At 43.8% G+C, this 15,594-nt stretch overlaps 1 protein-coding gene across 5 annotated transcripts in view; it reads left to right on the forward strand.

Annotated features, from left to right (window-relative positions):
* Positions 1 to 444: 444 nt before the first annotated feature.
* PIGZ (phosphatidylinositol glycan anchor biosynthesis class Z) overlaps positions 445 to 15,594 on the forward strand; it is a 32,221-nt gene continuing 17,071 nt past the window's right edge. For 3 of the 5 annotated variants that reach the window (XM_061166884.1, XM_061166885.1, XM_061166886.1), the window contains exons 1-2: positions 445 to 1,324; positions 7,118 to 7,223. The gene's annotated coding sequence lies outside the window, so the exon portion shown is untranslated. Of the gene's footprint in view, positions 1,325 to 2,685; positions 2,795 to 7,117; positions 7,224 to 15,594 lie in introns of all 5 variants that reach the window. The other 2 variants (XM_061166887.1, XM_061166888.1) reach the window with 1 other exon arrangement.

A 15,594-nucleotide genomic window follows, 5' to 3' on the forward strand; every position in this document is an offset into this window, starting at 1 on the left:
CAGGAAAGACTTCCATTAGACAGGAAACTGAAGAGTGTCAGAGCACTGCCCTGGCAACTAGAGAGATTAAGATACCCAGGGAGCCAGGGGGCCCAGGGGAAGGGCAAATAGCACCTTCCATCTAGGCCAGAGTGGAGAAAATGAGCCCTTGTCTATACTGTATTCAGTACTTAAAAATCTGGATTTTACTATAAGCAAATAATATCTCAATAAAGTAGGTAGGGTTTTTTGTTGTTGTTTTTTAATGTGACGGCTGCTGCGAAGCCTGAAAGGGAATACAGGTGAAAGGATTCTGCTCAAGACCTTCCAAAAAACCTTTGACTGGGTACAGAGGGTGTGAGGCTCTCCAGGCCAGGACAGCCTCTCGGGAGGCGTCATGCAACACTCTCCCGCTAGGGGGCAGTAGTCACCAGCCGCCGCGTTCGTTCCTCAGGCCCGGGCGCGGGCAGGGACGCAGAGGGACCCCGGAGGACACAAGGTCCCCAGCGGCGCACTGAGCTCAGTCCTGGAGCCCATGAGTTGGGGTCGCTCACCCCGCGGAGAGACCGAGAGCGGCAGGCCCGGCGGGTCTCACCTTGGGGGAAGGGAGCCTGAGCTCCAGGGCACACAGTGACCTCCTCCGGCCCTGGCAGTCGGGCAGCCCTGTCCCCCACCTGCGGAATGCAGAGGACGGAAGCGGCACCCGCCCCTGGCCTGTTTTCAGGGTGCAGGACGCCGCGGCAGTGGCTGCCGAGAAGAAGCTGCGTCTGGGTGAAACCCACCCTGCGTCTCCTGAGCCGCTGCCCAACCAGGCTGGCGCAGCCTCGCCGCCGCGCCTGTCTTCCCTGACCCGCTCCACCAGCAGAGCAGGTCGTCTGAGCAGTAGCAAGCCCCACCCACAGGGAACTCGGAGATCGCCCTTTGGAATGACAAAGAAGCATGGCCTAGAACTGTTCTGCTTAATTGTCCCTCATGCTAAATAGGCGGATCGCCAGGCGTCGCCAAGGAGGGGGCTGCTAGGGGGATGAGCTGAAAAGCGCAGAGGGGAGAGACCAGCCACTGCCCACGTGCTGTGACCCAAGGGCCACCGGGGACCCTCCCCCGCCCTGGGGCGACCCCGCTCTGGGGCTCCAGCCCTCTCCACCACACCTCCGCCCCGCCTGGCGCACTGCCGGGTTTGCCCAATTCCCCGGACCAGACCGAGCGGCCGCCGCGCTGAGGACACGCCGCCGGCTCCAGCCCATTAGTCCGGGCTGCTCCCGACCCACCCCTACCCGTGGGGCTCTCGCGGGCCTGGCCGGAGGTCGCCAGCTGGGCAGGTGCAGCCGGGAGCAGCGCGCGCTCGGTGAGTCGCCCGAGCAGCTCTGGAAGAGTTGATGGGGATCAAGGGGGAAAGAGGGAAGGTCACGGAGGAAGGTGATTCTTTCCATTCCTATCTTTGCTGGCTGCCCAGAGACCAGCAGAAGCTAAGGACTCTGGAGGCAGGCTAGAGAGCTACAGCCTCCACGGTTTTAGGGGCAAATTTCCCCAAACTGGGATCCACTGGCTCTGAGCACTGACCTACCCCAGCCTATAGACAGGAAGCTCGCGGTGAGGTTTTCTCAGGAAGGGGAAGGGAGGCCGGGGATATCCTCCACTGTGGAGCACTAGCTCTGAACCCAGGTAGAGGCCTAGACTTATATCCTTTCCTACTACTCTGGGCTGGGCAGTTCTGTAACTTTACTGAGCCTCACTTTCCCCATCTATAAAATGGGAATATAATGCTACCTCCCAGGTTCCCTGTGAAGATGAAATCAAAAGGTGCTGTAAAACGCTGCACAGATAGGTCTGCATTTGCCAGAGAAGATTAACTATTTTTGGTCTCATGGGGTGCACTTTGGGCCAGGACTATCCTCTCCAGAATGAGGCCAGGGTGAGGGGATGGCCTCCCTGACCAGGAATCACATGGGAACACAGACAAGAGCTCTGCTCCAGGAGACCCTGCGGCACTCTGGTTACTGGCTGTTCAGGCCTTTGCATGGCCGCACAATAGACAAGGACAGTTTTCCTTAAGGAGGGCATCCCTCACCAGGCCTTCTTCTCAGACCCCTTCTCCTCAAAAAACTGAGAACCGCTGTTGAAATTATGAACACCTGAAAACTCCCTGCTACAGAGCCAAGTTCTCATTTTGCAGGTGGGAACTGCAAGGTCAGGGATGGTTACATGATGTATGAGTTGGTAGAACTACCTTCCTCTTAGGTGGTAGAACTACTCTCTCTTATGTGTGTTTAATGCTGCGTGCTACCTTCTCTGTTAAGCAAAGGATAAATGTGGGGCCGTCTGGGCAGCCAGAGAAGAAGGCACCAGGGTCAGACTGGCATGCTCCCAGGACGGAGCGCTCTGCAGGGTTTACTGGGGCCCTCTGGGTCCAGGTGAGGATGAAATGCAGCACCAAACAGGAAAATGGACTCAGGAAAGCCACCCTCACTCTCTGCACCTGGGATGGACCCTGGAGTTTGGAACAAGGCCTTGCTCTAGAGCGACATGGTCCTGGCCAGTTTCGAGCCAGAGAAGACTATTGTTTGCCTGTTGAGCAGGGGCCCCCTTCTCCAACACTTCCTTCCACGCAGTCTTTAAAATCTGCTCCTAATACCGGATCCGAATCCGGATCCGGAGAGGGCTGACCCTTCAGCTTGCTGCCCTTTCCTGTAAACAACAATCTGGCAGTTTTGTCAGGAAGAAGTTTAAGTTGGAAGATAACATGCGATGGCTGCCATTCTGGGCCATGCTCCTCCACAGCTGCGTCCCCAGAGCAAGAGGCTGCGCATACAGAAAGGTAAGGCACCGAGATCCAGCCCCAGGTCTCTGGACTCAGCGCGAAGGACGAGTCTTTCTGCCCAACCGTCCCATCCTCTAGCCTCCCTGTGTTGCTCTCTTCCCCAGCCACCTTCCCACTCACCCCTACCCACCCCACGACCGGCGCAGTGGTTTCTGCTTCTTTGTACCCCTGCCACTAAGATGGTCTCTCCCTGCTGCCTGCACTCGGACGTCCCCTCCGCGCACACGCGCGCTGGCTACCCCTGGCCATGGATATCAGCACCCGCTCCCCTGCTCTGCAGTCGAATCTCCGCGGCCCTGGGTGCTAACCCTTTATTCCAAAGCCTCTTGTTCCCTGTCCTCGCAGAGACACGGGCGGGCGGGCTGTGGGATTTGCAGGATTTGGACCCCCGCTGGGCAGCTCAGGGTGCTTACTAGCATAAATAAACAAGCTTGCATACTGATTGGGTTTCGGTAGTTAGTTGCCACGCCCCATGCTGTTGGCTCCGCCCCCTGGTGCTGTTGCCCTCCTGTTGTGGCCTCAGCCCCGGGAGCCAGCGCTGGATGAGCAGTGATTGTCTCCTAAAGAACTCCCACACTTGTTAAGTTCAATGCCCTGCGATGTTGCCATCCGCTCCAGGGATCTCCGACTCTGTCCTTGACCCTAGCCCCGCAGTGATCCCATCCAGGTGCACTCAAGGGGCTGAGATGAATCCGAATGGATCCCAGATCTGGGGGACCTCAGACAGGACAGAGGAGCGATGAGAAGGCACAGTGCAAGGCCTGGCTCAGGATGCTGCAGAAATGGGCTAGGGAGAGCTTCTCGAGGGTCCAGACAGTTTGTTTAACCCATCTTCACGACAGCCCTGAGGTAGGGTTATACTCATTTTACAGATAAATAATAATACATTGGAGTTGAGAGATTAAGTGCTCTTTCACCATGACAGAGCAAGAATTTGACACTAGGTCGGCTCAATGCCAAAGCTTGTCTTAACCTCCATATTTTAAGGGAATCTTGAAAAGGAAGCAATGTGAGCAAATAGAGGAGGAGACCACAGAAAAACGTCGTGTTTCTGGAGCACTGAGCTCTGTACACGAAGAGGTGAGGGGAGGCTGGAGAGGTTGCTGGGGACCTTAGAGAGCCTTGGAAGTCATAATCGAGAATGTGGACTTGGTCCTGAGGGTGGTGAGGGGCTGACCCCCCCCCTTCAGAGGTTTTATACAGGAGAATAACCGTGCTCTCTGGCTGCAGTTAGGAGGGTGGGTGCAGGTGGGGGAGGAAAAGCAGAGAAATGAGTGTGGTCTACTTTAGACCATCTTGCTTCTCAATATTTTATTATGCACACATAGAAAATGATTTGTTTTTAAGATGGAAGATGACCCTTGGGTCTCTAAACTAGTTCCCTCTCTGCTGCAGGGAACACGGGTGGAGGGGGGTAGGGCAAGTCATGGGGAAATGATATGTTCTTTTTGGCTGCCCTGTGTTTGAGGGAAGTGCAGAAGTCTAACAGAAAGTGGATTGGGTTTCTGGAGTCAAACAGACTGGGTCCAACTCCTACTTGCATCAGCCTCCTCAATTGGTTGCCTTGAGTAAAATAACTTAATCTCTCTGAACCTATTCTTTCATCTGTAAGACAGGGATGAGAATAGAATTTTAGGGTTGTGATGAGAGTGAACTGAGATAACGTATGTGCCTGGAGCGTGAAAGTCGCTCAGTCTGACTCTTTGTGACCCCATGGAACAGTCCGTGGGATTCTCCAAGTCAGAATACTGGAGTGGGTAGCCATTCCCTTCTCCAGAGGGTCTTCCCAACTCAGACATCAAACCCAGGTTTCCCACATTGCAGGTGGATTCTTTACCAGCTGAACCACCAGGGAAGCCCAAGAATACTGGAGTGGGTAGCCTATCCTTTCTCCAAGTGGATCTTCCCAACTCAGGAATCAAACCAGGGTCTCCTGCATTGCAGGCAGATTCTTTACCAGCTGAGCTACCAGGGACGCCCCTGTCTGGAGCATAAGTATCTTAAAATGGCAATTCTATTGTTATTTTTATTTATTATTATCAGTAAATCTGAAGCTCAGGAAAAATAATTTCTGAAGTCATCAAAAGGAAATGGAAATCATGAAAATAAATGAGATGCCCCAAAGAGTGCGGATGATGAGGAGGAAGTACTGAGTGGACAGTTGTGGACAGAGGAAGAGGCGCCCAAGAAGAAATGGTCAGAGGAAAAGAAGGAAAGCCATCAATCAGAGCCTGGTGTCATAGAAGCCACATACATGGCGTAGCTACACAGCCAATCCTCTGTCTCACTTACTTCCTTCTAACAGAACCTGATGTTGTCAGGGTATAAGCCCTCTTCTCTGGATGTCTGTGTGCCTTAAAGGAGGCAGCCAAGTGCCCCAACTTCAAACCAAGAAATGGGTCCTCACTGGAAATCCCATTTCCCTTGCCACTGATTGGTTTAGGAAGGTGTGTCTCATACCCTTCCGGCCAATGGGACTTAATGAAAAGTCAGGTGGGGGACATCTAGAAATGATTCCCTTGATTTAAGGAGATGTACGTGCAAATCAAAACCATAATAAATACCAGTTCACATCCACTAGGATGACTAGAATTAAAAAGTCAGATAGCAACAAATGTTGGTCATGATATAGGAAGTTTAGAGTCCATACTGCTGGTGGGAAGCCACTTGCAAAGCAACCTGGCTGTTCATCAAATGACTAAATACAAAATTACCACATGACCCAGCAGTTCCACTCTTAGGTATATGCCAAGGGAAATGAAAATGTGTTTCCACTCAGAACCTCCTAAGCAAGTGCTTATAGCAGCATTATTCATGATATCTAGAAGGTTCAACTCAAATATTCATCAACAGATGAGTGGACACACAAATGTGGTATATCCATATAATAGAATAGCACTTAGCCATAAAAAAGGAAATCAGTACTGATATCTGCTACAACATGGATGAACCTTGGAAACATTCTAAATGAGAGAAGTCAGCCACCAAAGACCACATACTCTATGACTCCATTCATATGAAAGTCCAGAACAGGAAATCTATAGAGACAGAAAATAGACTAGTAGTTGCTTAGGGCTGGGGTGGTAAGCAGGGGAATGGGAGATGGGGTTTCTTCTGGGAGGTAAATATTCTGAAGATGATAATGATTACACATATCTGTGAATATACTAAAACCACTGAACTGTATACATTAAATGAATTGTATGCATGTTAGTTGTATGTCAATAAAACTATTTTAAAAGAAGCAACAACAAAAAGAGACATACATAAAAAACACAGACTCTTCTCCACTATGTCTTGTTTAGATGGGATGGCTGGAAGGGTACCAGCCATCTTGCTGCCTGCGTGAAGATGATGTCTACACAATAAGAAAGGCAGAATCACAAAGATCACCAAGAAGCCCAAAGGAACCTTGGCAGCAGCAAACCCTGCTCATCTTGTTATGTGATGTGATGAATTGTTTACACCATTTTGAGTCACAGTTTTTGTTGATATTCTCCAGCAGTCGTGTACTTTAATCCCCAAGGAGTTTCATATAGGAAAACAGTTGCTTATGAAAACTTCAGAGGTGCTGGATGGTCAGGCTCAAGCTGACCCTCCAGGAATGTCTCCTAGAAGCTGCAAAACTGACCCATTGTTGGAGCTACTATTTTGTCCCCCTCTGTCAGGAGGGTGGGACACAGGAAGCCACCCCGGCAACGATTAAGTTCAAGGACACAGTGCAAACACAACATTGTAAGTCACTATACCCCAATAAATTTTTTTTTAAAGAAACACAATGTATTGCTTGTGACCTCAGAACCAGCAATGTGGTTGTGACCTCATAACCCAAAGATCTTTGCTCCCTGTCAGCACCTACGAAGCTGGTAAATGAAACTGGAATACTGATTGAGAAAACTTACCCACCTCCTTGATCTTACCACCAGAAGCAAGCAAGGCAGCAGGAGGATAGCGTTCGCTTGACTTCCACCTTCTGGATATCTCCCATCTAAGGACCAACTCCTACTTCCATCTCAGATCTCTCCTCTGAAGTCATTTTTCCTTCGGCCTGATATATATTTGTGTATACGTCTACATGTGTATATATATATATGTATATCTCCTTTCAAATGTTCTAGGATCTGCTTGTGAAGGTCTTTCAATTCTGGTTTACCTGAAAATACCTTTGTTTTGTCCTCATTCTTGAATTTTTTTCCCTAGACAAAGAAGATAGACTGATAGTTATTTTCTCCTCTTTTTTCTTTTATCTATTTGCTTTAGTTCTTGGGGGAAGGAAGGCAACATACATCTGGACAATTTGACTGTTCCCTTTCCCCACAGGGTGGACCAGATTGTGAGGTGGAGCCTACGGACCAGAAGGTCTTCCAACACAGACACAGCAGATGAAATCACAATGATGGGACATGTGGTCAAGGGGGAAAAGCAGGTGAGTGTGGGATGGAGTTTCACTGGTGTGGCAGAGCTGGTCATTGGCCAAGAAGCTCTGGGTGGTCTCAGGATAAGCACAAGGGAAGATGCACGTCTCAGAGCCACAGCCCAGGAGAATACGTACCTGGCCCTGGGAAGGCACAAGCAGTGCCCACACGGCCCCTGCCTGACCGACCTGTGGCTATTTTCTTTCAGCATATAAATATTCTCTTTCACGAAGGCCTACTGCCTACAGCCACTTCTGATACCAAGTGGCCAGAGTTCAGTATGGGAAACAGAAGCCAATAGAAAGAGAATCTAAATAGGCAGTTAGGTACTAAAAATCGTAGGTGCACTCGAAGAATAGGCTGTAGTTTGGGCTGCCAGGAAAGACTCTGAACACCCAGAAATAACTCTCTGGAGGAGGCACCATTTGTGTGACAGACAAGTATAAAGGCCACCTCAGAACTCTGTTGAACTTACTAACAGCGATGTTAGAATGCTGCCATAACTGCTGTTACACCCAAAGCTGGGCTGGACACTGGAGAGCTGAAGCTGCTGCAGGAAAACCCTATGTCTGCATAATCTTGTTTGCCAGGAGAAAGCACTGGAAACTACAGAAACATGGCCTGTTTCACTTCTGCTTTCTTCATTTTTTTTTTAATTGGAGAATAATTGCTTTGCAACATTGTGTTGGTTTCTGCTGTCCAACAAAGTGAATCAGCTACAGGTATACATATATCCCCTCCCTCTTTTTTCCTTTGGCTCCACTGTGTGGTTTGCGGAACTTCCCTGACTGGGGTGGAAACTGCGCCCCTTGCAGTAGAAGTGCGAAGTCTTAACCATCAGACTGCTAGGAAAGTCTGACATCTGCTTTCTAAATTCTTAAAACCTAACTTGCAAAACCCAACTTCAGGGGAATCTACAAAATGTAGTTTTGGGTTTCCCAGCCTTTCACGATGTCAGAGGATCCTCTAGAAGGAGATAGGAATCCCTATTGTCAAATGGCAGGCGATGTAGGGGCCTGCAATGCCATCTAATTGGGTTAATTGGATTTGACAATTAGAAAATCAGGTGGCTCTTGAGAGGACTGTGTCAGGACAGCGGTGGTGAGAAAAGCCAGACTCTATGGTGAAGGAAAGTTAACACGACATGAGCACTGAATTCAGCAAATGTGGATGGTTTGAGGTTTCCTATGAAGGGAAGAGGAGAAGGAGGAAGTAGATAGAGGGCACATCCAGTTTCAGGGAGAGTTTTAGTTGCTTGTTTCTGTAAGAATGGTAGAGAATCAAACACATTTATGGATGGAAAGGAAGGTGCCAGCTGAAGAGAGCAGAGGGAGCAAATAGATACATGATGGTTGGAGAGCTTGCAGCTGGTGGAAGGGGATGCTCTTGTTGTATGGAAAGACACTTGGATATTTTGCTAAGGGACAAAAGCATGTGTATTATAAAGCAAACATTGTAGGATTCTTTCCTGTTTTAAAAGTATATTAGGTACATTGAAAACACTCACTTAATTGTTAGATAACCCTCATAGAGACCAAAATCAGTTTTCACAAGGCTGAACCACGGAGATGGAGCAGCCCCAGCCAGTGGCATCAGCTTGGGCAGAATAAGAGTGGGCGAGGGTGGGGTGGAGGACAGCAGACTTCTGCAGGCCGTGTGGCCACAGGCTGGCTTGCTCCGTAGGCCTCATGCTCGTGTTGTGATCCCAGCTCACCTTCCCTCCCACGTGCTGAGAAGCAGTCAGCCAGCAGTTGTTCTTGAACCAGCCTCAGAGGCCTAGACATAGCATCTCCCCACTGCATCCAGCCTCAACTGCTGTGGAGCCATTCAGGCTCCCCATAGTCATCTGGGGCCACATCCTAAAGAGCACTGACGTGACTGCTGTCCAGTCCTCTTGTGTTGGCTTCCCTGGCGGCTCAGACGGTAAAGCGTCTGCCTGCAATGCGGGAGACCCAGGTTTGATCCCTGGGTGGGGAAGATTCCCTGGAGAAGGAAACGGCAACCCACCCCAGTACTCTTGCCTAGAAAATCCCAGGGAGGGAAGAACCTGGTAGGCTACAGTCCATGGGGTCGCAAAGAGTTGGACACAACTGAGTGACTTCACTTTCACTTTCCTCTCGTGTTTCCTGTTCCCCCACCCCAAATCATGATCACAAAGATTCACTGACCAAGGCTGACATGTAAGTACATGACTTCCTTGAAAATAACTTGAGATGGCTTTAACTTAGCTTTACTCGAACCTGTCTTATCCCTCAACATGGCTATTTCTTTTCTTTTTTTTTAATTGAAGTATATTGACATACAATAGTGTGTTAGTTTCAGGTACAGCAAATTGCATCACATAAATATACTTTTTATTTCAGATTATTGTCCACTATAGGTCATTACAAGATGTTGAATATAGTTCCCTGTGTTATATACTTAATCCTCTTTGCTCATCTATTTTATGCTTATAAGTTTATATCTGTTAATCCCAGATTCCTAATTTATCCCCCTCCCTTTCCCCTTTGGTAATTGTAAGTTTGTCTTCCATGTCTGTGAATCTGTTTTGTATATAGATTCATTTGTATTATATTTTGGATTCCACATATAAGTGATATCATATAATATCTGAATCTGCTCAGAATGATGTTCTCTAGGTCCATTAATGTTGCTGCAAATGGCAATATTTCATTTTTTATGGCTAATATTCCATTGTTTATTTATACCACATCTTTATCCATTCATCTGTTGATGGACACTTAGGTTGCTTACATGTCTTGACTATTATAAATAGTACTGCTACAAACATTGAAGTGCATGTGTCTTTTTTTAGTTAGAGTTTTCATCTCTTCTGGATAAATGCCCTGGAATGGGATTGCTGGATCATTGGTAGCTTTATTTTTCATTTTTTAAGGCACCTCCATATTGTTCTCCATAGTGGCTGCACTAATTTACATCCCCACAAACAGTGTAAGAGGGTTCCCTCTTCTCCACATCCTCACCATCATTTATCATTTGTAGACTTTTGGTGATGGCCATTCTGACTGCTGTGACATGGAACTTCATTGTGGTTTTGTGGTTTAATAATTAGCAATGTTGGGCGTTTTCTCATATGCCTGTTGGCAATCTGTATGTCTTCTTTGGAGAAATGTCTATTTAGGTCTTCTGCCCATTTTTTAGATGAGTTGTTTGTTCTTTTGACATTGAGTTTATGAGCTGTTTGTATATGTTGGATACTAACACCTGTTGGTCACATCATTTACAAAGTTTTCTCCCACTCTAGGTTGGCTTCTCCTAGTTTCCTTTGCTGTATGGAAAGCTTGTAAAGTTTGGTTAGAGACTAAGTTAAGAAAACATGGATACAATTTACGTCAGAGAATGTTTTGCCTATGTTCTCTTCTAGGAGTTTATGATGTCATGTCTCATATTTAAGTCTTTAAGCCATTTTGAGTTTATTTTTGTGTCTAGTATGAGGATGTGTTCTAACTTCATTGATTTGAATGAAGCTGTCCCAACTTTCCCAACACCACTTGCTTAAGAGACTATCTTTTCTCCATTGTATATTCTTACGTCCTTTGTCAATGATTAATTGACCATAGGTGTTGGGTTTATTTCTAGGCTCTCTATTCTGTTCCATTGATCTATATATCTGTTTTTTTTTTGTGCCAACACCAGTCTGTTTTGATTATGCAGCTTTGTAGCATTATCTGAAGTCTTGGAGGATTATGCCTTCAGCTTTGTTCTTTCTCCTCAGGATTGCTGTGGCGATTCTGGGTCTACTGTAGTTTCATATACATTTGAGGATTATTTGTTCTGATTTTGTGAAAAATGTCATGGGTATTGTGATAGGGATCACCTTAAATCTGTGGATTGTTTTCTGTAGTATGGAACATGGTTATTTCTTGTGCTAACCTAATATATATACATGCATATATATACATAGATACATATCTATACACACACACACACACATACATACACACACATAAATATGCTGTGTTGTGCTACTGAAGCCACTTCAGTCGTGTCTGACTCTTGCGACCCCACGGACTGTAGCCTGTCAGGCTCCTCTGTCCATGGGGATTCTCCAGGCAAGAATACTGGAGTGGGTTGCCATGCCCTCTTCTAGGGGATCTTCCTGACCCAGGGATCAAACCCTTGTTTTTTACATTTCCTGTATTGGTAGGCAGGTTCTTTACCACTAGCACCACCTGGGAAGCCCCCACATATATCTAATATCTTGTATTATTATTTTATGTGCATTGTAAGTGTGGGGTCATTTTTAATCACACTATTGGCTCCAGGTTTTTTGTCTTTGGGTGGAGGTAGTGCCTAATCATGTGAATTCAGGCTGAAAACCTATATGAGGGTAGGATCAGGAATGCAGATTCTCAGGGAAGATCCCCCACCCCAATTTGATTAGCATCAGAATCCAAGAAAGGCAGTTTCCCTGAGAATTTGGACCCACTCGAAAACTTTAAATGTTGGAGTTATCAGATCTAGCATATCAAATAAGTTTCCTTAATATAATAAATAAAAGAGAACCTTGAAAATATGACAGAAGACCAAGCAGGTGTGGAATAAAATCAAACAACTACTAGAAGTGAAAATTTTAAATTTAAAATTCAATAGGTTTAACAGCTGATTAGATATAGCTGACAGGATGATTAGGGATATGGAAGATAGAAGAACTTACCTGAACTATAACCCAGAGAGGCAGAGAGATGAAAAATATAAACTAGAGCTCTAAAAGACACAGAAGATAGACCAAGAAGGTGTATCATATATTCAATCATAATTCTAGAAAGAGAATAAAGATGAGGGAAGAGGCAATATTTGAAAATACAATACAGAACTGCTTTCTATAGATGACAAAGGACCCTAATCCAGAGTCAAGGAGCCAAAAAAATTCCAACTATGATTTAAAAAAATGCACACTCAGAATCATCATAGTAGTATTGTAGAACACTATATTAAATATTAAGACATTAAATAATGTACTGCATTTTATAACATAATGGAAGTTGAATATAACTTTCAAAGTGTTAGAGATAAAGGAATGAGGGAAATAAAAGCCAATCCAAAAGAAGGCAAGAAAAGAGAGAGAAACAAAAGATAGAAAGGCATGAAAAAAGAAAACACAGTGTAAGATGGAAAAAATAAATATATCAATAATTGCACTAAATTTAAATATTTTGACATAAAACTGCATTTTAAAAACAAACATTGTCAGACTGAGTAAACAAAATCCAGCTATTTGTTCTTTACAACAGACATACATTTTTAAAACGTATAGAAAATTTGAAAGTAAAAATGGTGGGAAATGATGTACTACGTAAATACTAAATAAAAGGAAGATCATATAGCTATATAAGATAAAATCTTTTAAGGGAAAATGTATTTTAAATAATTTAATTAATTAATTTATTTGTCTGTGCTTGGTCTTCACTTCTGCATGGGCTTTTCTCCAGTTGTGAGTGGAGGCTCCTCTCTAGCTGTGGTGCAAGGGCTTCTCACTGCAGTGGCTTCTCTTGTTCCAGGGCACAGGCTCGAGGGTGCTCAGGCTTCAGTACTTTCAGCATGTGGGCTCACTAGTTGTGACTCCCAGGCTCCAGAGCACAGGCTCAATAGTTGTGGCTCACAGGCTTAGTTATTCTGTGGTATGTGGGATCTTCCTAAATCAGGAATCGAACCCATGTCTCCTGCATTGGCAGGTGGATTCTTTAGCACTGAGCCATCAGGAAACCCCAAAGGAAAATATCTAAAGGGGAAAAAGTTACTAGAAATAAAAAGATGACTGTATAATGATAAAATATTCAATTTTCCAATAAGAATAACAATTTTAAGCTTCTATAAAACTAATTCTATAGCTTGAAAAATGAGCTGAAATGACAAAATTACATGGAAAATTTGGCAAGATCACCATCTCATGAGCTATTTCAATACACATTTCTGTGATATTCAGAATAATCAGTAGAAAATAATTAAGGATATAAAAGATTTGAGCAACACAGTTAACAAGCATGTAGAACTCTATATTAAATAACTACAGAATATATGGTGTTTTGAAGCATCTGTGGAATATCTACAAAAATGGACCATTAAAAATTAAATGCTGTGGGGTGAGTGCATGGATGAATAGGCAGAGCACAGTTTTTTTAGGGTACTGAAAATACTCTATTTAATACTATAATAGTAGATACATGTCATTAAACATTTGTCCAAACCTGTAGAATGTACAACACAGAGAGTAAACAGTAATGGAAACTTAGACTTTGGATGATATGATGGGTGGATGTAGGTTCATCAGTTATAACAAATGTACTACTCTGGTGGGGGATAATGGAGAGGCTATGCATTTATAGGGGTTGGGTATACATGGGAATACCTTCTTCTCAATTTTGCAGTGAATCTAAAACTGCTGTTGAAAAATTAAATAAAGTCTGGGGGTTTCTCTGGTGATCCAGTGGCTAAGACTCTGTGCTCCTAATGCAGAGGGCCCAAGTTTAACCCCTGGTCATGGAACTAGATCCCACATACCATAACTAAAGATCCCACATGCCGCAACTAAGACCCAGTGCAGCCAAATAAATAAATAAGTATTATAAAATAAATAAAAATAAAGTGTTAATCAAAAACTCAAATGCTTCAACCATAAACCATTAGTTGAAGAAGAAATTACAATGGAATTAGAAAATATTTAGAATCAAAAGCTGATGAAAATATTATATAACAAAACATGTGGGATGCAGTTAATATAGTATTTAGAGAAAATGTATAACCATAAATATTTCTCATAAGAAAATAAGCTCAAACACAAATGAGCTCAAAAGTCTCAAAATTAATGAGCTAAGTGTCCATATCAAAATAATACCCAAAAAAGTAAAAGGGAGATAAAACTACATATAAGAAAAAATTAATTTAAAAAAGATGAACAAGCCAGAATTTGATTTTTCAAAAATATTCATAATATTGACAAAATTCTGGTGAAAATGATTAAGAGATAAAAAAAGGAAGGCACAGATAATCAATATTAGGAATAGCACAACCAGAAAAGGATATTTGTCATGCAATAAATATAAGTATATATATAAAGAATTCCTATACATGGTAAGAAGAAGACAGCCAATGGTTCAAAAGGAATTCCATAGAAGGAACACCTTTTCACAAACATCGGAAAAGGTGTTGAGGACTTCCCTGGTGGTCCGGTGATTAGAACTCTGCTTTTCCACTGCAGTGGGCACATGCTTGATCCCTGGTCAGGGAACTAAGATCCTGTGTCGGCAAAAGAGAAGAGGTTAGTAATCAGGGAAATAGATGCTAATACCTACAAGATTCACAAAATGAAACATCAGACAATACAAAGTATAAATGAGCATTACGAAACAGGGGCTCTCCACTATCTGTTAAGCGGTAGTGACCTTTGGGGAAGTTAGCCTTGTTTGATGAAGCTAAAAGTGTGCATACCCATATATATCTTTTGCCTTATGTTTTTTCTTAATCTTACTGAAAATATTATTTCTTTTCTGAATTCTTTCTTCCTTTAACTACAACATCTTCACTTTAATATAAAATTTATCCTTCTTATTTTCTCATGATAATGAAGTTTGACTTTTTCTTTTTCAGTGGAGATTTAGTCCCTCATCTAGTTGATCTTAAACATTTTAGTATCAAGATTGTATTAAAAATATACTGAGGACCCCCAAAGAGCTATTTATGTCAAGTATAGCTATTGCCATTTACCATATTAGAAATTAAAACTGAGAAATTTTTTTTAAGATAAAGTATGCATACCTTATGACTCAGAGATTCCAATTCTAGGTATGTACTTCAGAGAACTCTTGAATAAGAATCTTATAGCAGTTATTAAGAACAAAAAAGAAAAAGCTTGTAACCCCCTGGCAATAACCTAGCTGGTAAATAACAGTAGAAGGGTAAGCTTTAGTATATTCACCAGTGGAATAAATATAGCAATGATAGGAACTGCAGCTACAGAGAACAACCTGGTGAATACCATTATCAAATGTTGAATAAAAAAAGCAAATCATTAATGAGTTACATGAAGAATTACTAAAATTCAAACACAGTTATAAACACTGAATTATTTACAGTGTGACAGTCAGTTTTTTTGTGTCCACTTGGCTAGGCTAGAGTTCCAAGTTATTCAATCAAACACTAAGTGTTGCTGTGAAGGTATCTTATAGATGCATAAAAGCCCATTATCAGTTGATTTTAAGTAAGGGGGATTATTTCAATAATAATCTGTGCAGACCTGATGCAATCAGTTGAAAGGCCTTCAGAGCAGAACCAAGGTTTTCCTAAATAAGAAGAAACTCTCCACAGTGGACTGCAGCTTCAACTTCTGCCCAAAAGTTGCAGCCTGCCTTTCCTAATAGCCTG

Source organism: Dama dama, chromosome 19 (assembly GCF_033118175.1).
Source record: "Dama dama isolate Ldn47 chromosome 19, ASM3311817v1, whole genome shotgun sequence".
Lineage (NCBI taxonomy): Eukaryota > Metazoa > Chordata > Mammalia > Artiodactyla > Cervidae > Dama > Dama dama.